This window comes from Fundulus heteroclitus, chromosome 4 (genome assembly GCF_011125445.2).
Source record: "Fundulus heteroclitus isolate FHET01 chromosome 4, MU-UCD_Fhet_4.1, whole genome shotgun sequence".
NCBI classification, from domain to species: domain Eukaryota; kingdom Metazoa; phylum Chordata; class Actinopteri; order Cyprinodontiformes; family Fundulidae; genus Fundulus; species Fundulus heteroclitus.
In genome coordinates, this window is record NC_046364.1 from 30207497 (window position 1) to 30228857 (window position 21361).

Genomic DNA, 21361 nt, shown 5'->3' on the forward strand with positions numbered 1-21361 from the left:
TTGAACAAATACCATCACTATTGCTGTTTTTTTTAAGTCATGACACTGATTATAAGGTTATTCTAACACGTCATAACTAGTAATTTAAACAAATTTCTAACATCATTTAGCATTTATTAGTTTTCCACAACCAGCAGGGGTGAATTTAGGAAAATATGGGCCTCTGGGCAAGAGTTAGTTTTGGTGCCCTATACACAAAAATGTTTACCCACAAACTAAATTGTTTAAAGGCCATTTAGGCCTTGTATAATTTATTTCTAAAAGGTTTCCACAACAATCACAGCATTTTTGTTCTTGACTTTATCAAAAATGAAAGATTACCCAAAAAACTTATGGTTATCATGTCAGTATGTGGTGGTCATTGAAATTCATCAAAAACAAAGATGTGGTACATAGACTTGCGGATGCGCTACGTTTCCAGGGTTACGTTAGAGGTTGGGATATGATATTATTCTCCAATTGTTGCATGATAGTTTTCTGCACAAAAAAAAAAATAAAAAAATCCAACAATTAAAACACCTCATCATGGTTTGGCCTTAAATTTCTTCTTCAGTATAAAGTGCAATGGTTGTAAAACTTCAGTAAAAAGACAAAACAAATCAATAAATGTTTTGAGCCACCCAAAATATTGGTGCCCTGGGCTAGCACTCCAACAAGCCCTTTCTAAAGTGCAGCCCAGCATACATACGAAGTTGTTTAGCTTTCAAAACAAACAAAAACATTTAGTGTATTAGACAACATGGTCATCAAAACTGTTGTATACTGTTGTGTTTTTAGATGTAAGCTTAGATTCCTTGCTGGTTTAAAGAAAGTCACACATTTAGAAAAAATGGTAAAAACATCATTGCAGTGCCACCACAATTATTGACATCTCTGGTGACAGCGATAAAAAAGCTCTAAAACAGAATGACGTTCTGGAATACAAAAATTTAACAATTCAAAGATACTTATTTGCGTCAAAATTGATAAACTAACCCATTCAACTTCAGCATTGCAGCACCAGAGGCACTCAGCCTCTTCCCTCCCTGCAGCCACTCACCGGACCCGAATACTGAGCTGCTGCTGGTAGCCTAAACTCTGCAAACATGGCGAGTACAACCAGGAAATATATATATATATATATATATATATATATATATATATATATATATATATATATATATATATATATATATATATATATGAATGACCCACTTTTGTTGACAAACACAAAACTGTGGTTCTGAGGCAGATAGACGGCAAAAGCCAAAATGCCGAACATACCACATACTGGCTGTGCAAACGCTACAAGCTATTGCTATGACACTTATGATTGAGAGAAAGTTTAAATGGTCAGAAAGCCTTCTGTAAACCTCCTGGATGACATAAGGTAATGCTGTGTGTTTGAACATTAGCTGCACAGACAGATACCACCCAATGATGGTGTTCTGTCAGTCTAAGCTCGCCCATCAAAATGCACTTTCAAGTTGTGCAGTTTTGAAACCACAAAAAGCTCAGTTTCACAGCGCTATGAGGTAATGCAGGAAAAATAGCTGTTTTCTTAGTTAGCTAATAAATAGTGAAGAAACAAACTGAAGGCTAACGTGGCTAATAACAACACAGGTTATTGTAGAACCAGGCTGAAGCTGACAATTAAAGCAAAAAAACAAGTAGGAACCTATAGCAAGCCATCTTCGCGCCATATCACAGAAGCACTAAACACTAAAGATAAGGGCTAATTATGATAAAATAAAATACTTGAATTACTGAATCAAATGTGCATACATCCATAAAGGATATTAACATTTATAATGTTGTCTGTTTTGCCAAACAAAGAAGTGACATTGTGAAATAGTTTTTTTTTTCCAAACCAGCGCTGAATTGTCCTATACATATGTATTTGTTGAGTAATATTAAAGGAAGTTAAAATATTACCATGTTGTAATTTATCATACTGTTTTCCCGTATATTGTTTTGCCCTATATTGTAAAGAAATTTACAATGTTGGCCCATTTGGCAAAAGGTTTGGACATCACTGCTCTAGACCCAGTTGAAATTATTCTAGATGCCTTGTATCTTTAATTGCCACACCTCATTTTACATGTAAAGTTTTTTTGATTTATATCTGTAATACTGGCCAGAAGTAGTAGTAATAATAATAATAATAATAATAATAATAATAATAATAATAATAATAATAATAATAATAATAATAATAATAATACATTTAAATAATAATACATTTTATTATTATTATTAGTAGTAGTAGTAGTGAAACATCAGATTCTTCTATTGACGGTTATTTGTCTTTTGCAGGAAAGATTTTATCTTAGTTTACTCTCAAATGTCTTGGCTGTATATGATATCCATTTAGGTAAATCCAAGTGTTGTACTAGTCAGGCAGGGTTTCTTGTGGTTAACGGTTTCACCAGCTGAAGTTCTGAATGGAATAGCTCCTGATAATGTGCCGGCACAGTGTGCGTTTCATGGTGTGCTGCCTGTAAGAGTAATGATAGAGGGGTTTTGAGGTATGTTGATTCCATCTTGACTGTTCTGCAATAATTCGGGGGGGGGGGGGGGGGGGGGCAGACACCATTTTACTCCTCAAATCCTCCTCCGCCACTACTGGAATATAATCCTCTGTCTCCTGACCTTCAAATCATGCAGCGCTCGAGCCGTTTCAATTGGCCTGGCCGCCATTAGCGTGAAATGTCCTCTAACCACTCTGCTTCTGCTCATGGAAGATTTCCTTTCCCCCAGCATGGCTTCCTTCCTCGTTCCTTACTCCTTCTTTCCATCTCGTCTCTTTCCACCATGCCCCCCCTTGGATCTTCACAGCTTTGAAAGGTGGGAACCTCTTGCACTAAGGAAATTTGCCACTACAGGAGATGCTGCTGGGATAGGATGAAAAACTCAGTTTGTCTTTTGAAACGTTTGTATTGTACCAAGGGAAAAAAAATACATTTTAGAAAATTTCATAGACAATGAACAATTTATTTCCTTTTCTCAAAACATTTGAGTGCAAATATGACACTGAGCCATGAACTTATGAACCACTGTGCTTTAACCTACCCTGTATTATTGCACAATATTTCAAAGACAAGGAGATGCATTTTTATTTGATTAAAATATGAAGGTAAAAAACAACAACATTATACTCTTTGATTTTTCCCACAAGCATGCAAGAACGCTTTCGACTACTATGAACCAATATTTTGCAGTTAAAGTTACTAAGCAAGTGCCAATTTTAGATCTCTTGTCATAGTGCATCACGTTTGCGAAGCAGCCTTGTCCCCCCCCCCCCCTTCTTATTCCAAATAATGTGAAGAAGATGCACTGATTGAAGCAGAGAAATCCAACTCCAAAGCTCAGTATGTTATGTTTCTACTAGATAGATAGATCAATTATTGAAATGGGACATATTTGATATGATTTGAATAATAATAATATATCAGAGGGCAAACAACGTTCATGGCTGCCATCTGATCTGTGCTGAGAGATGTGTGTCGAATCTCAAGAGAGAGATGCTTTATTCAGAAGGGTCAAGGGGTTTTCTTAAGTGCTTGATGAAATGCAGGAAGTTTTATTTTTATTTTATTTTTGTTGTTTGTTTAGCATAAAAGTGTTGCTGATACCTATTAAAATTATCTTGATTATCAGCCCACTTGAAAATTATTTCACCATCATATTCATGAACAAAGATGAAAACGTTTGACCTAGAAATCATCGAAGAACAAAAATGTCTTTTCACAAACACACACATTTCAACATCACATTCTTCGCTTTCGATAGGATGTTGTTTTCCTGTTTTTGCTCAGACTGATTTTATTTCACCCTGTCACTGTTTATTATCATCTTTCCTGCACAGTGACAATTGAAAATATGACTTAATGCAGTCATCTGGCTGATTGTTTGGCAGCATTAGTGAGGTTGGCCAACTGATGAGGCGGGTTTATTTACAAAGTCATTGTGTTTCTTGACCACATATAAGTCCTCATTTTAAACCTCTGTAGTCTATATCCATCCACTGGTTGTTATTACATATAATAAATGTATTTATGATTAATGACTCCGCTGGGGTTTATCCATAATGCTATGACCTCAAGGTAAAATTGAAATGCATGCACTGGATGTAAAGCATTTGTATAATATTGCTCAATATACTTAGCAGCCATTACATTTGTTGGCCCTGGTGAAAATAAAACAGAAGGCTATGGGGTTTAAAATCAACAGGGCCACTCTAAGAAATGGACTTATTGGAATTGCATTAAGTTGATTAGACTGAGAAATGAATACTGTTTACAATGGAGCAGTGTTAAACACTCTTGTTTCTCCCAGCTATAGTAGTGCATCGACAGTCGGTCAGCATCAATTAAAGCTCCTGATCTGTATATCCCGAGAGGCTGGTCCTGTTGTCTTCTAATAAAGCCAAGCCTGTGGCGGGCGAATGTTTCATTTCCTCTTAGAGATTGCCCTCAGTAATGCCGAGCACTTATCATAGTCCAGGAAAAAAGGGCTGTAACGACACAACATTCAGATGCTTGATGCCCAGATCAACCGGGGGGGGGGAGCAGGAAGCACTTCTGAGTGCCACGTCAACATTTTACCTAGCAAAATAGCCAAAGATGACATTAAATTTCACGTTGTGCTTTAGGCTTTTTAATTTCTTGTTTTTTTTTTTAAGTTGAAGTTGTTCATGTAATAGGTTGTTTTGTATCTTGGGTTTCGGGAATACAAGGCATTTGGGGAATAATATAAGCGGTTGTATGTGTCTGTTTGTTCAGATGAAAATGAAAAATGGGGTCTGGGAAATACAGGGTTGTGAGGGGGGCCAAGCTGTCCCTGGCCATTCATTCACTCTGGCCTCTCTGTCTAATTAATGGGGCACATTCATACACGTTATTGCACCGGAGGGTCTGTCACTCATTAATCATGTGACCTTCTGTGGCACATTTAATGACCTTGGAGGAGTAGATCAGCTGGAGATGGCTGAAGCTGTGGAATTAAATTGTTTCTGGAAGTGGTCATGGTCACATCAGACGCTTTAACAGCCTCTCTGCTCGGGCCCTCTCCTGTGGCTCACCTGAAGGATATTTGCTACTAAGATGGGCAGCGAAACTCTTGGGCTCAGCTTTAGATTAGGGAGGGGACAGAACCAATGTCAAAGTAAAATAACGAAAAGAAAGAAAGAAAGAAAAAAAAAATGTCAAAAAAAACCCAAACTTGTTTTCCTTTCTAATGCCAAATAAATAATCCAAAAGGTGCAAAACGTGTGTAACCTTGCAATGTGCATTTTCCATCCTTTAAGGAAATTCAAATTAATTTTTAACAAGTTTCAAACATGGAACATGTGAGTGTTGTAAGTTCTTTGCAGACTGTTTCATAAATATCAATTTATCTACAAAATAGTCTCAAATAAATCCTAATGCGTTTCCATATTTTATTTTGAAACTCCAATTTAGAGGGCATGTATTATTTTGAGTGAAACAAACTGATATGTAGTGTAGCAGTAATGTAGAAATGAAATTATTGTGCAGTTTACAGAGGGTCAAAATAAATTCTTGTCTTATTGGTTTTAATAACAAAACATGTTTTGGAAAACAAATAAAGAGATTTTTTTTTCAATTGGAATGCTGGCCTAAAACCCTTAAAGCAGCCATTGAACAGAGTTAGTAGAAACTGATGCTGGCCTCCGTCTGAGACACTTTTAATTGAGGTTTGAAGGATGCCGCTCAGGTGGCTAGCTTAATTTCCTCTGGCAGGAACAGCCATTAAGACCACAAAAAAACACATTTGGCCTTACCACGGGGTTTTTCAGCAGAGATGATGGGAGTGGTGTCTTTTTTATTTTTATTTTTTGGCAATCCCACCTGCTTATTTCTGTGTAAACTCAAGTCTAAATTATTATTTTGATGTGATTTAATTTGACCTGAGATGGAGGAAGCATCAAACTTCAAAATACTGTTGCATTAAATTGTGGAAGAAATTACATATTCTGTTCACTTATTTTTACGGCTCCAACCCTTGGAGTTTGTTGTGAAGGATAATTTGTGATCGCTGCAGTGGAAGATTGACCGGTTTATTAATGCAATCATTCTGTGATAACTGGATCTGACTAAAGCGCTGATTTAAGCCTCCTAAATCCATATTGTTATTGGGGAGAAAACCGGTTATTGTTGCACAAATGTAAGAATTATTAAACTGCAGTCATTGAAAGAAAAAAAAATCTGCATACAAGCTCTCATTGTATTCAGTATTTGCTCCCAAATAATACCAGAGGAATTTCCCTAAAATGAATGAATGGTTGTTGTTTTATACAAGAGCTCTGCAGTTACTGTGTGTGCAGCACCAACATGGTAATGATGATACTGTTTTAGATGCAAGTTTTGAGATGCGCAATATTCCTTGCAGGATTAAAGAAAGTAATAAATTATGACAGAATGTTAAAAACATCAATGTAACACTCTCCATCATTATCGACACTTCTGGCAACGGTGTGTGCAAAAGCACTAAAACAGATTGATGCTCTGGAAACTTTACTCTTTTAGGATGTGAGATGCAGAGATTAAAAGATTTATGTTTTTTACCACCCTTTGCATTCCCTTGCACTGCGTGTCGTGATAAGATAAACTAGGGCTGGACGATATAGGAAAAAAAGCATGTTGATAGAAATCCCATTGATATAGATAATTATAAAAAAATTCAAAAAAATATATTTTAAGTGCAGCCCTGACCATTTTATGCTGTTGCTTAATGACCTATTTTTAAACAAAGAACACTAAATTCAAGCAACTCTTTATTCAACTTTTGACCAAAACTAAATCTTAAAAAAAAGAACACGTGCTCTCTGAACTTTTGAAGCTTGGTGAAGGAGCTCTCCTAGGTTTGCATTTGTAATTGTTTGTGAGGATGTATTGACTGTAGTCCTAACCTACATGATGCATGAATGAAAAAGAAAAGAAAACTGTTCTTTTATTTAACTTTTTATTGACCCCTTCTTTTCTATTGAACCACACGTCTACCGATTGACACATATTGTTATTGAATTATCGCGCAGCCCTAAGATAAACATGGTTCCTCGTTTAGTATTGTTTATCAGAGTTCAAGTTGTTTGAAACGTCTTTGCCCTGATTGTGTGTAAGGGGCCAGTTTAGTCCAGTACCCATATCTTGAAGTCATCTCTTGACTTAACCTGTCCAGGTGAACCCCGCCTCTCGCCCAGTGAACGCTGGAGATAGGCACCAGCAACCCCCGCGACCCCATGAGGGATAAAGCGGTTCGGAAAATGGATGGATGGATCTCTTGACTTATGAGGATCAACACACATTGAACCAACTTAAAAAACATGCACTCTTGTCTTTCCCATTTTGAAGAATTACCAAGGGAATTAGGCCTCTTTTTCAAGGAATATTTATATTATATGGAAACAAAGTCGTGGATTATTATGCAGCTAAAACCTTGACTTACAAATTTTGAATTTAACAAAGAAAAAAAAAAAGAAATGCATTTTAGGAATTGTTTGGGAGGTCAGTACCTCGGTCAAGTGTGCTTTTACACCTGTTTTTGAGGGGTCTTTATAAAGGCTTACAACATAGCTTAAATTTACTGCGTCCTACCATAGGCCACCATTTCTTAGTAGATTGATAGGCACTTGATTTTAAGTGAGGCTGTTGAAAAAAAAAAAATCAAAATTTCTTTGTGTCCAAGGTTTAAATGCAGATCTCGTTGTGGCCACCACCTTCTGTTCACAGCCGCAGCATAAAAATGTTGGCTTTCTTCTCAGTGACATTGAAATGGAAGGATTTTGTTTATCCCCGTCTTTGTTTATTTAACATTTTGCTCAGCGGGGGGAGTTTCAGATAGATTGTTTTCAAGACAGTCCCTGCAGACAGCGAGCAAACACACTACAGCTTCATCAAACAGAACAATCTTCAACTTTCCCCTTCTGCAGCGTGCAGGAAAATGTGACTGAGAGGAACATCATAATGGCATATGATTGAAAATGATCGGCGTAATTTTTGCGTGCATCTGTAACAGTATGCCAGTGTTGTTGTTTTTTTTTTTTTTTAGAGGATTTATTTAGAATCCTGTGTAAGTGTACCCTTATGCAGAAAAAAAAAGCACAGTGATGGATGAAAACATTTCATTTTCATGTGGCAAACATTTGCAAGTTGGGTTATTAATGGATTCATGCGCGTGTGATGGATTGTAGATGTGCAGGGATTGTTTTATTTCCTTGCCAAGGAAGCGTCAACAGAAATTGTGGCACATGAAATTCAACTTGAAAAACAGGGAGGGAGCTAAAATAAATCTTTGTGAGCTGAAAAGCAAGTTAACCCCCCCGGTAAGAAATGAGTTCGGAATTGAGTTCATTTCACATGTTTGACTCGTCTTTGTGTAAATGTGAGCCGGGCGAGCGCTGTCGGAGGCAGCGGCGTTTTGAAATGTATTTATAACAAAAGAGAAAGAATCTGTTGTCAAAAGTGGCATCTTCTGTGTCAATGTGCAGATGTTCAAAGCTTGCAAGGGGACAGTTATGAACTTTTGCAACTTCACTCATTAAAACGCATCAAATCAAACACGCAGAGGCTGTGCCATTACCCCCTCTCCCTCAGTCTGCCTCACTGCTGTCGTTCGTCTCCTTCCACCATCCCATTTCTCCTTGTTGTAAGCACAGGCCTGATTAATATTTTCCACCGTCCTGTAACCATGGCAATAAGGTCACTGCATATGATACTTAATTGAATCTCCCCTGTGCTTTTGTGTGTGCCTCCACTGTCCGGGCAATAAAAATCTTCCGCTGATGACTCCGAGCCCCTTTTTCTGCTCCGCTCTGCTCTCCTCCATCTTTCTTTTCATGTTGTGACCCATGAATTTATTCATTTGTTTCCTCTTTCTTGCCCCCAACCGCCCCCCTACCCCCTTTCATTCCTGACCCCTCTCTGACCTACTCTTCCTCGTCTTGGCGTGGTGTTTTATTTCCCTTTTTGCTCCTCAAACTGTATTTTTACGCAGGTTAGTAGCTTGTTAACATGTCGAGGCCAAGTCTGTTTTTCATTCTTTTGTTTGCAGAACAACACTTGATGGCTTATTGCTTTTTAATGTCAGAGTAATGCACAGCAGGTCCTCCTTTTTTTTTTTTTTTTTTTTTGCCTTACTCCGGTCTTCTCAATGCTTACTCCTTTTCTCCCCATGTGAGCATTTGCATACTCAAATCAGTCTCAGGCACAATTGTTAAATTGATTTCAAATGACACTGATGACTGAAGTGGGGAAACAAAGAGGCCGGCAACCAGCAAACCAGTGGCTACAAAAAGTAAGCCACTGACAGGTTTCTCTCCGAGCAGGTGTTCTGATTAATGCCTAACAAATTGGGCTCCTCTAAGATCTGGACATAAGTGGGAGACATGTTTCCTCTTCACACAATGTCTGGACCAACACATAAACACACCCTGATGGAGTCTTTGTTCATGCTAGTATAGGGGGGTATAATCCACGACAAGAGGGCATGTAGGGTTACATGGGAAAAACAATAGTGGATAAAGAGTAAAGACATGTTTTTTTTTTAATAGGCACACTAGACAAAAATTCCTACACAATATATGCTCCAATCACATATTATTGCCCTAAAAGCAATATGGTATACAGTATGTTAACTTAATTTTCTTCAGTTCTATAAAAAGTACCAAATGAAAATATTTTAACACCTGTTCCTTAGTGCACTGACCAATGTACCAAATTACAAACTTTTAACCCCTGTTACTCGAGGTGAGTAGAGGACCTAAATATTGTACTCAAGAATAAGTAGCGTTACTTCAAAATAACTTTACTCTAGTAGAAAAAAAGGAGCCATTCCAGAAATCATATAATTGGAGGTTAGACAGTATGTTGTTGAAATGCCTACTCAAGCACTTGGCAACCGTTTGATCATTAAGTCTAAATTATTTTTATGAAATTGCTAAACTCTGAAAATATTGTGCAAATTTTTGTAGTTTAAAATAATAAACTAAAATACTTAAAAATACTTAAATCAGGCAGAAGAAACTTGTACTTTTCAAATTGTTTCAGTACATAGAGCTTTCATGATCAATTTTCACACTAAGGTAAGGTGCATGTTTTGTCAGTGCACATTACTTCTTTTCTGAACACAATGTATATTTACCTGCCCTACATATGGCACAACAGCCTCAGCACATTAGTACAAGAAGTCATAAACAATCATCAACCGTGTGTCTGTGATGTTGCACCTTTGTTCCTCACTCACACTCAAACGTGATTAGAGCTGGGCAGGGAAGCCAAAGATGTTTCTTACGTTAGTGGTGTCTGAAGTAATATTGCCCAAGTACAATGAGGGTCTCAAAGATTTCTTAGAAAACATTAATGTGGATAATGAGCACAGTGATGGCCAAAGAACACAGCAGACAGGTCCATGAGAAAGTTTAGGAGACACTTAAAGCAGGGCAAGGTTAAGTATATCCCAAGCTTTGAACATCTCATGGAGTACTGCTCAATCCATTACCTGAAAATAGAAAGTGCATGGCAGAGCTGAAAACTATCAAAAGATGACTGTCCATTTAAACTGACTGCAGGTAATTAATGAGAGAAGCAACCCAAAGGCCCATGGTAAGTCTAGAGGAGTTGCAGGGATTCATTGCTCAGGTGGGATAATATGTTAACAGGAGAACTCTTAGTTATGCATACTTCAAATCTGACTTTAACCCAGTGCTTCTCAAATGGTGGGGCGCGCCCCCTTGGGGGGGCGCGGTGCAATACCTGGGGGGGCGCGTGTGACCCTAGGGAACAGGCTTTTTTTTTTTTTTTTTTTTTTTTTTTTTTTTTTTTTTTTTTTTTTTTTTTTTTTGGCCGTACTAGTATAAAGTGTAATTGCGCATCCACTACAGTAGGGGCAGTGGCGCTCTCATTGGTACTTTTGTCACGTTTGCGACAGTGCAACATTTTACGACTTACAGGTTTGCCTTGGTTACCAGTGTTGAGTCAACGGAAAGCTCCGTCTGCGTTCTGTCTACAGCCTCCGTTATTCAACATAACAACCCCCAACATGAAAAAGTTTTTAACAGGGATGAAAAGGAAAGCGGAGAGAGACAAAGATAATGAGACAAAAGAAAGTCACCCGAAAGCTATGACGAGGAAATACGACGAAGCGTATTTAGCGCTTGGCTTCACGGTGACTACAGTTGGAGAAGAGGAAAGACCGCTGTGTTTGCTGTGTCTAAAAATGCTCGCAGCGGACAGCATGAAGCCAAATAAATTAGTGCGTCACCTAAATACGTTACACCTCAATCACGGCGGTAAGCCGCTAGAGTTTTTTCAGCGAAAACGTGCTGAATATTGCCAACAGTCATCCTGCTTTGTGAAGGCTACTTCAGTAAACAATCGAGCGCTGTTAGCATCATATAAGGTGGCGTACCAAACTGCGCAGTGCAAACAGCCCCACACCATAGCAGAGGAGCTGATACTGCCTCCTCATTTTGATCAAAAAAAGAAAGAAAAAATTAGCACAAATTGTTTAATTCATTTTGGTTTTGTAGGTTCAAGTGTTTTATATATTGTGCTCCTGAGTTAATGTTGCTGAACTGAATATATATTAGTCATTATTTTTATAGTTTATAGTATATAGTATATACTATATATAGTATATATATATAGTATATAGTTTTTGTAGTTTATTAGTTATTATAATAATTAAATATTTATTGATCTGATTTAATTTTGCAATGGTGCAATTAGTTGGTCAAACATGTTTACAGTTTAAACAAGGATTTGTTTATTTTTAATTTCTTAAAACACGATTTAAAAAAGTTATTCTTTGTAAGTTTGACCATATGTCTTTCTTTTTTTCTTTAATGTTAATAAGGATAAAATGTTATGCAGGGATGGATAGTCACGGTGGGGAGTGGGGGGCGCGAACAGTTTTCTTCTTGCTAGGGGGGGCGTAACAGAAAATAATTGAGAAGCACTGCTTTAACCAGACAAAGTTTAAAGCTTGCAAAACGCAATGTTGGCGAAACGGAAACCATGTGGAGAAAAGAGCTCTGGTCAGATGAGGAAAAAAAATACCTGTGGCCTCCCTGCAAAACGTTATATGAAAAGGAAAACGTATGGCAGTGTCATGCTGTAGGGGGAGATTTGTTCAGCAGAGACAGGGAAGCTGGTCTGAGTTTCAGTTAAGATGGATGGAGCAAAATACAGGATGATAATTGCAGAAAATGTGTTAGAGGTAGAGGAAAGACTTGAGACTGGGGCAGAGGTTCATCTTCTATAAGAAGAACAGCCCCAAACACACAGCCAAATCTGCAATGGCGTGGTTTGGAGCAAAGCAAATGATTGTATAAGGATGGTTTAGTCAAAGTCTAGATCAAAATCCCAAACAAATCTGTACCTCCAATCTGACTGAGCTTCAGCTATTCTACAAAGAACGAGTAAAAATGTCAGTCTGTAGATATGCATTGTTGGTACATACACACCTAAAACAGCTGTGACAACAACTGTTATGAAAAGTGATTATACTAAGTATTGTCTTAAGCCTGGTTTATACTAAGTCTGTGCGGCCATATTACGGCATTTTGGCCCTCACTCCATGCGGCCTATTGTTTCCACTTGGCACGCCTAGAAAAATTCCTAACTACGTGGACAGTCTCGCGTGGAAAAAAATGGTGGACGAGCAAGTGCTCCATCTGGCGGAGCTTCGTAATTATAAACATCTTTATGATTCGGCCCAAGAAGACCAATGGAATCAACAAATTATTAACAATTCCAGGACATATATATATATATATATATATATATATATATATATATATATATATATATATATATATATATATATATATATATATATATGTATATATATATATATATATGTATATGTATATATATATATATATGTATATGTATATATATATATATATATATATATATATATATATATATATATATATATATATATATATGTATATGTCACTCTTAGAAGACAGTATGAGGCTTAAATCTTGGAGTCAACTGTGCTTTCTACTTCTACGTGTAGTGGGATGTAGTATGCTTGGCGCAGGAGTCCAACGTTGCCCTCTAGAGTCTAGGAAAATAGTGCTACTTCAGAGGACAGGCTGCACAGAGCATACATTCTGGAGACATTGTGTCCGCACGTCAAGCATAAAGCAACTTTTAGGGGGCTAAAAACATCTGCAGCCACACCTTTGCAGATTTTTGCTAAAAATTTGAATAAATAGCTAACTATTTCCCACTGCTTCACAATGAGGTGCAAATGGTGGTTCATGACAAAAACAAAAACGTTGCATTTGCAAAATGTCAAATTGCGAAAGGAGTATGAATTTTTTTGTATGTCAGTTCTATGACCTGGTTAATGACTGATAGTATTAACCACATTTAGACTTCATGCTGTTAAACCTGGCAGGCTATGTGTGTGAAAGGTCAATAGTTGCTAATATCTTTGCAGAATTAAGGATTTACTCTAATAAAAATGTGGCAGTGATCTTGGGGCAATCATTAAGTTGAAATTAAATCAAATACTACAGTTTGTCTGAGGAGGAAAAAATGTACAAATCAAATCTGACACATGCATCATAAAACAACCATTAGCTGTTACCTGCAATATGAAGTGACAGTATATCAATAATGTCACTCGGAAAATGGGGCAGGTTTGCTGTTGTCTTTAAATCACCCAAAACTCCATGTAGCAAAGGCGTATGCAGGTACTAGAAATGCATTTAGGCTCGATGTTAGTGTCTATGGTGGGAGCAGTGGGACAGAAGGGAAGCAGGAGGACATCATTCACTCCTCACTTGGTCAAAGGCTTTAGACGTCTGCCTGCGGCACGGCTTAGTGACGGCTACGATATCATTTAAAAAATTCAGAATTTCCTTTTTTTTCATTAATGAGTCAAACTGTTTTAAAAATATTTACCCTATTTAACACGTTTCTTTTCATCTTGCATTTCATTAAGTAAAGTGAAAGAACCTTGCATCTGTGTTAGCCAAAAGGTTGTAAGGTACATTAAAGTTTCTGTATATTGTAAAAAACACACACAAAAAAAAACAACAAAAAAAAAACAAAACCTCTAGTTATGAAATACTTTCTACCAATCTAATTAATCTACGGCACCTCTTAAGCGTTCCCCATGCAAACGGCCTCAATCAAAGATACATAAGCACACATTCAAACTGTGCAAATAAGCACCCCTCCTTTCCTTACTGATGGGGCGTTTGTGTACAATCACACTTAATGTTGCATATGAATGGGCCCCTTAATGAATGGGGCATGCACGCGGTCCCTGCCAGCTTTGAGCGCTGAGAGCCGAGCACGTGTCCTTTTGGCTGTTTGTTATGGAAGCACGTGGAGGCTATAGTGTGCCCATCTGTTCCCCCCCACACATGCTCCTCAGCCACCTAATTTCTGCCATGTGCTAGCGTAACAGGCGAGCATTGTGGCAACAAGTGTCTCTACATTACCACGCTTGCCAGCTCCCCTCACTTGGCAGTGAGCCCACTCTGCTGCCCTGCCCCCATGTGAGGAAAAAAAAAGGCTCGATTGTGCCAGGGGAGAGCGTTGAGGGGGCCCTAATGGGAGGAGTGACGAGGAGGGGGAGGGATTTGATTTACATACTCCAGCTTATGTGGCACTCATCTTATTTTTAACAGCTCCAAAGCAATTAAGGGTTATTAATCCTTTTGTTTGTTTTCTATCCCCCCTAGAGGCATGATGTTGCAGTGACAGTATCTGAGGCACAGTGCCACCTGTGGGGGCTCCACGTGGGAATGTCAGCTCCACACAGGGTCTTTCTCCCAGCCTTTCTTCCCATTCATGCCTACTGACACAGCTGTGCTCTGTGTGTAAACAAGCACAGCACCAGCTTGGCACTGTGAGGGAAGGTACTTTGGCAAAGACCCAGATCTGGAGTGTGCAGCTGGCGATGGCGCGCCGGGGCCATGGGCTGCTTATCCTAATTGTTCTAATTATGACAACAGTTTCTTTCATTTGATATAATCTGCAGAATTGAAGCACTTAATTAAATTTGTATCAGGGAAAGGCAAGCGGCTGAATGTGTTTCCACAGGAATTTTTGCTGGTTTAGCTTTTAAGGGCTGCACTATGCATGCAATGGGGCACTGCGCTATAATGTCATGCCACAAATTATGATTCTTTATCTTGGCACACACATACCAATAATTTCTATGTTCATTTGTCTGTTTATACCACTGAGAGAAAATGAATATAAAAGGATTTAGAATATATTCGCGGGTATAATAGCATTCTAATGAGTGGAGGTGATGAGGCAGGTATTTTTAAATAAGACATAATGCAGTAAATAACATTGCCTCAAGGTCAATTGTGGTGCAGTAATGAGGGCTTGGCTTGGGATACATTCTTCAAATATTTATTTCTGCATCATCCATTACTCACTCAGGAGGCAGTGCTGTGTTAAGAGACCCTCACTACTGTGAAAATGCATCGCGGAGAGCAAAAGGAGGACAGGCATGGCGTAGAATGTGAATGTTCGCACGTCCATTTTTGTGGCTGAACGACCCTCCTCACTTGGTATAGAAAAACACTTACTGGTAATGTAAATAGCAAGGCAGCATAAATCAGGAGACACGCGCAGCCTGGGAGAATATTGTGTAATAGTTATAGCGAAATGAAGTGGCATTGGGATCAATATCCCACTATATCTCACTCTGGCGTAATGGCACAGAGGGAAACCAGAGGCCAGGGTAGTCTGATCCCCCCACCCCACTATAGGCCTATAAATTTGCCTGACCTGCAGACTGCTTATTAAAGTACACACACAATCGACAGCGCCCATCCAAAAAAAGGCAAGCTTACTTACTGACCTGAAGTCAGGGGGAATGGATGCCTTTACCTGCCTTTCCAGGCAGGGGTTACAGATTGATTGGCATGGTTTCATTATGTTGCGCAAGGAGGTATGGAGATGTTGCATGATTTAAAATATTTAAATAACGCACTAATTTTACTACCCTGGGAATTATCTTTTTTCTAAAAAGAATACTCCTTTTCCATTGTTATATTGTCTTTTGAAAGATGTATGTCTTAGGTCCTATCAAGAGCAAACATCTAGGTTGAGAAAAAATTCATTTAAATGTAAATCTTATATTCCTCCCATGTTAAATCAAATATTACAATTTCTTCAGATAGATGACTTCTGTTTTACTCACCAAACACAGACATGATTACAATTCAAAAAGCTACTGAGTAGAACCTGTCTGACAACATGAAGTAGGCTAAATGATAAAAAAACAGGTATTGCATAAGACAGAGTTGCATGAGTGGTGGCCTTATTACTTCTGTATACACGTTATATTCTTATAAGCCGCACATTTGATAATAGGTTGTGATTTTCCTAGTGAAAGTTGTTTTCATCTGACAAACTGTGATGCAACTGAAGGTAAATAGAAATTAAGCAAATAAAAGGAAGTTTGATAATCTTAACTGACCGCAAGCAAGAATATTTGAGCGTCATTTAATGTCGGACAGTGAGAAAAAACGATTTTATGTCTTTTCAATGTATGCATACATCTGGTTTCAAATGTAAATGCACTGAATTACGCTTAATTGCATGGGTATCATGATATACACTGGAAACAGAAAAGGAAATGGATGTCACAGCATGTTGCAAATTCCCTGTATTCAGACTGTTAGTGTGCAGATCACATTGTACATGTTAGATATTTTAGGATGATCATTTGAGAAGGGAAAGTATCGTTTGAACAAGTAAGGGACAATGTGTTGGACTGTCTGAAGGGCTTTAATAAAGTGGTCTAAATAATGAGAATGCTGCTGGTGTTTGAAAGACGAGTAGTTTTTGATTTACATTTAGATTTTCCCTGACAAAGAATATATTTTTATGTAGCTTTTTGTAGTTTTCTGCATAATGTGTTTGCAGAGGGTCCTTTTATCGACCTCAGGTTGTAATAACTTTGTAAAAGAGGAGTACAGAACCTGAAGGCAAAAGTAAGTGCAAAATACCAACATAATGGCTGCCTGTGATATTCCAAATTATTCAGGTTTTATCCATTTATTCATAAGATCGTGTTGCAAGCTTAGCACAGCCCTGAGGCAGAAGGATGTTGGCAAAAGGTTGTGAATTGTAATTGTAATAAAATAAAGGAACAACAAGAACAATGGCTTACTTCAGCATTATCCAAGATATTTTTCCTCCAATAGATTAATTTACAAACTACTGAAGAATGTGGGAAGTAAAATACATGTCTTGTATTTTACAGGACTATGAAGACACCTTGTCCCTGTTTCAGAGTGGGTAAGTTATTCCTTAAACTTCTTTTATCAATGGAAATCTTTGTCTCTGCAGAAAATGTGTATGTTTAGACAGATTTCAGAAACAAGGATATCAGCTGAGGGGTTTCTTCAAACCATGACTAATGCTTTGAAGAATCCTTTAACTAATCCATAAAAAATGTATAAAAAGCTGTCATCCATGTTTTAGATTTTGTTCTTACCCTAAATCCATTATTTTACTGTATAAAACCATTTTAATCAAATATAAATATAATACAAATTCCAATTAAATTGATCCAGTGAAAACATTCCTTTTTCTTCAAAGTTTGACTGTTTAGCAAGTCCTAAGAATTTAAGTAAAAAAATGTAACATACTATACCAAATTATTATATAAACAAAAAAATTACTACACGTCAGCAGTGTTATTTTAAATAACACCAAATGACACCATAATTTAGCTAAATAAAGTGAAATATTTGACAAAATGGACCAAAGGTAAATACACTGCTCTGAAGATTTAAAGGAACATTTTGAAAACATGTCAGATTTCATTTGGAAGAAATATCATGTTGGCTATTCATGCTGATATGTAACGGGTAATGTGTTGAATACAAACAGATTCCAAGTTGTTTGATGAAAATCTAAGTTATCAACCCAACAAGGGCTAAATCCAAAGTCACAGAAAAGGTGAACCTGAAAAATTGATGCAACAAGCTAGTTCAGATTGCTGAAATGTCATTGCAGCAACTCAAAATAGTACTCAGTAGCTTGTATGCTTACCTGACGCTGTCAGGGCATGTTCCCTGTGAGATGATTGATGGTATCTCCTCCCAGATCCCAGCCAGGTCATCACTGAGCTCCTGGTCTGAGGTGCAACATGGTGGTGTCGGATGGACCTAAACATGATGTCCCAGGGTTGTTCTATTGGATTTAGGTCAGGAGAGTCTGGGGACCAGTCAATGGCATCAACTCCTTCATCCTCCAGGAACTGCCTGCGTTCTCTTGCCACATAACGCCTAGCATGACCAAGGTCTAACAATGGATCAAAGGATTTCATCCTGATACCTAATGGCAGTTAGGGTCCCATTGTTTATCCTGTACAGGTCTTGTGGGCCTACATACTCCAGCCTTCTGGTAGGCCTCTAGTTGGCCTACATCCTCTAGTAGGCCTACAGGGCCTACTAGAGTAAGTGCCCGTCTCCTGGAATCTCCTCCATGCTTTTAAGACTGTGTTGGGAGACACAGCAAACCTAGCAGTGGCACGTATGGATGTGCCATCCTGGGGGAGTTGGGCTGTCTGTGCAACCTCTGTAGGGTCCAGGTATCGCTTCATGCTACCTGTAGTGACCCTAGTCAAATGCAAAAGTACAGAAAAGCAGTCAAACATGAAAAAGGAAAAGTCTCCACCTTTAAAACCATTCATATTTCTGGAGTTGTCTTATTGTTTCCCCTTCAGTGGACCTATTAACAACAAAACTGTTGACACTGATTAGCAACCCCTTCTACAACTTAACTGATGAGATCATAATTCATGAAGTGTAAATGACTTGACTTGGTATTATACTCTGATTAAAAAGTCTTCATTTATTTTTTGAGCAGTATATATTGGTGCCTATACATGATGGGACCCAGGCCTTATATATCATTAGACCTGAAAATGATTTGCACATTCAGTCTCTTCAACTCTTTATGGTAACCCTCAGTAAGCACAAGCTCCTTAATGTAATTCATTGCAAATTTTGAAAATTAATATAAGGTTTAATGCCTCCAAAATAGAGAAAGGCTATCAAAATATATTGAAGGCCTTTCACCGTGCAGTTTCCAATCTCTGGAATGTCATTAAAATTAGAGGAGATGTGAAAGTCAAGAGAAGATTTCTAAGAAAACCTTTAGGTGTAACTTCACATGGTAGACAGAGAGAAAGAGCGAAACTGGTAGGAATCTGCTGGAAAACATCTTACTTCAAATGTGGTCTCTGTGCAACACCAGTGCATAAATAACTTCAACAGGGAAGAGCAGAGATAATAATATATATTTTTTAAAAACTATCTAGGATCGGTTCACATGATTCACATCTTAACTTCTGAATAATGAAATGCATTTTGAAAACAAATCTGCTGGACACTGTTTCATATATCACAGTCCTCACTTACCAATGGTATTTAAGGGGTAACTCACGCCGAAATCACATTTTTTTGCCAGTAAACTGTTAACACGGTTCTCTTATAGTACTGTCTACATATCCTGGTCATTATTTTGAAAACATTTTGTTAAACGGTGGTCTTGCATTGAGTTTCAAATTAACATTGCTTTCAGTTAATGTGACATAATTCTTATACATAGTGACGTCGGTAACTCTGCCACTGTAGGGTATAAAATCAGCTCAGTCTTTAAAAAAAGCCCAACAAAAACACAGCTCCATCTTATGTCTCCATAGCGAGCACTGTTACACTTTTCAAACCCTCTAGCAACATTTTCTGTTCAAATAAAGGGACAAATCTACCAACTTTTTATGTGTTATTGGCAAATTTACGAGAAAGCACCCAATTGTTCTGCCGTTCGTGTCTTGAGGCAGCTGGGAAGGGGCTGGTGTGAGACCGCGGTGAAGCAGGTTTTGGGTTGGATATAGGAAAATCGCGCTCCGTGGCTTCAACAGCCAGCCAGCAGACAGAGAGCGGAAGCCCCAGATTACCCTCCCTGTATCGGCTCGAACAGGAGGCAGACGCTGCTGAAGCCATGGAGTGTGAATGTCCACTGTCCAACCTAGAACTTACTTCACCGCGGTTGCTGTGAAATTCCCTTCCTCCACCTCTAAAGATCGAACCATGACGTAACTACCAGCATAACTTTGCTCCCTTTCCATAATTCAATATGGCAAATCAAACTAATGGCTGTTTCCCTCCATGCTGAACACATCCCCCTCCAGTTCCCACGTATCCCCGCCCACTTTAATGGAGTTTTTCAAATTTGTCTGGGGGTGGAAATACGCTTTTATATGGGAATGAGTTCCACTTTAAATAAAGCTGCATTTGTAAAACAACAACCTAGCTAACTGACAGGTTGGATATGCAAGAAACACCTTCAGTTGGATTTTTTTCTGCTATTTTTCTTTCTGGGAATACAAATCTGCAATAACCAGCTTGTGCGTAAAACAGTTATATGCCTGTCCTGTCTTACACTGTAAGATCTTTTTTTTTCTTTTTTTTCTCTTCTTATTATTATAGATCTTACACTGTAAGATCTATAATAATGACAATGTGGTTTATCTGGAAATGGGCCCCCTGATAAAATTCTGCTCTGGACCTCAAACAGCCATGGACCGGCTCTGTAACCAACTCCAAACATTTTCTATCTCAGCCTTCTAACAAGACTGTTTCAACAAATCAAAATAGGATTTATAGCATTGTTTTAATTTTCTAGTCTTTACCTGGTGATAAGTCAAATGACAACACAGCATGAAATAATGTGATGCTTTCTTAAGTAAAAATGTGTATTTTATCTGCCTGAGAGTAATTAATCATTGAAGACGTTTTTTTTTTTAAAAAGCGTCACATGCTGGTTATGAGCGGTGTTCCATGGTTAAAAGCTGTGCATGTGAAAACATTCACATGATTAGGTGAACAAAGAGCAAGCATCTTACATGATTTTTTTTATGTGCTATACCTTCTGCACCCTGTGGTGGCAGCAGATTACAGGACGTCCTGGAGTTGGTGGAGAATCTATTTTTGTTTTGCAATAATTTGCATGGGGGGGGGGGGGGGGCTTGACTGTAACCAAATATATGCAGGTGTCCTGAAGTCAGTTAGGAGAAGGATTTCTATAGCAGAATAATGATCTGGTGCATAATTTAAAGAACAAGTACATGAAGAAAAGGAAAATAAACCTCTCTGTATGTTGTTCCTTCTGTTGACAGCCATGTGCAAAGCTGTGCGGTCCTAAAATGCAGTGTATTGAATCTGTCAGTCAGTGGAAATAAAACCACTCCTTCAAAACAGCTGAAAATATTACAGAGTTAACCAAAACAGAGATTGAATAGAAACAAAATTATTTTTCTTACCCTAAAGTCTAGATTTCAGAAGCCAGGAGATTTTTAT

The 21361-nt window shown here is 38.1% G+C and overlaps 1 protein-coding gene across 5 annotated transcripts in view; it reads left to right on the forward strand.

Moving 5' to 3' along the window:
- The window catches only part of zfhx3 (zinc finger homeobox 3), a 357317-nt gene that overhangs the window by 110134 nt on the left and 225822 nt on the right, over positions 1 to 21361 (forward strand). For all 5 annotated transcript variants that reach the window (XM_036136359.1, XM_036136362.1, XM_036136360.1 and 2 more), the window contains one exon: positions 17254 to 17288. The gene's annotated coding sequence lies outside the window, so the exon portion shown is untranslated. The remainder of the gene's footprint in view (positions 1 to 17253; positions 17289 to 21361) is intronic.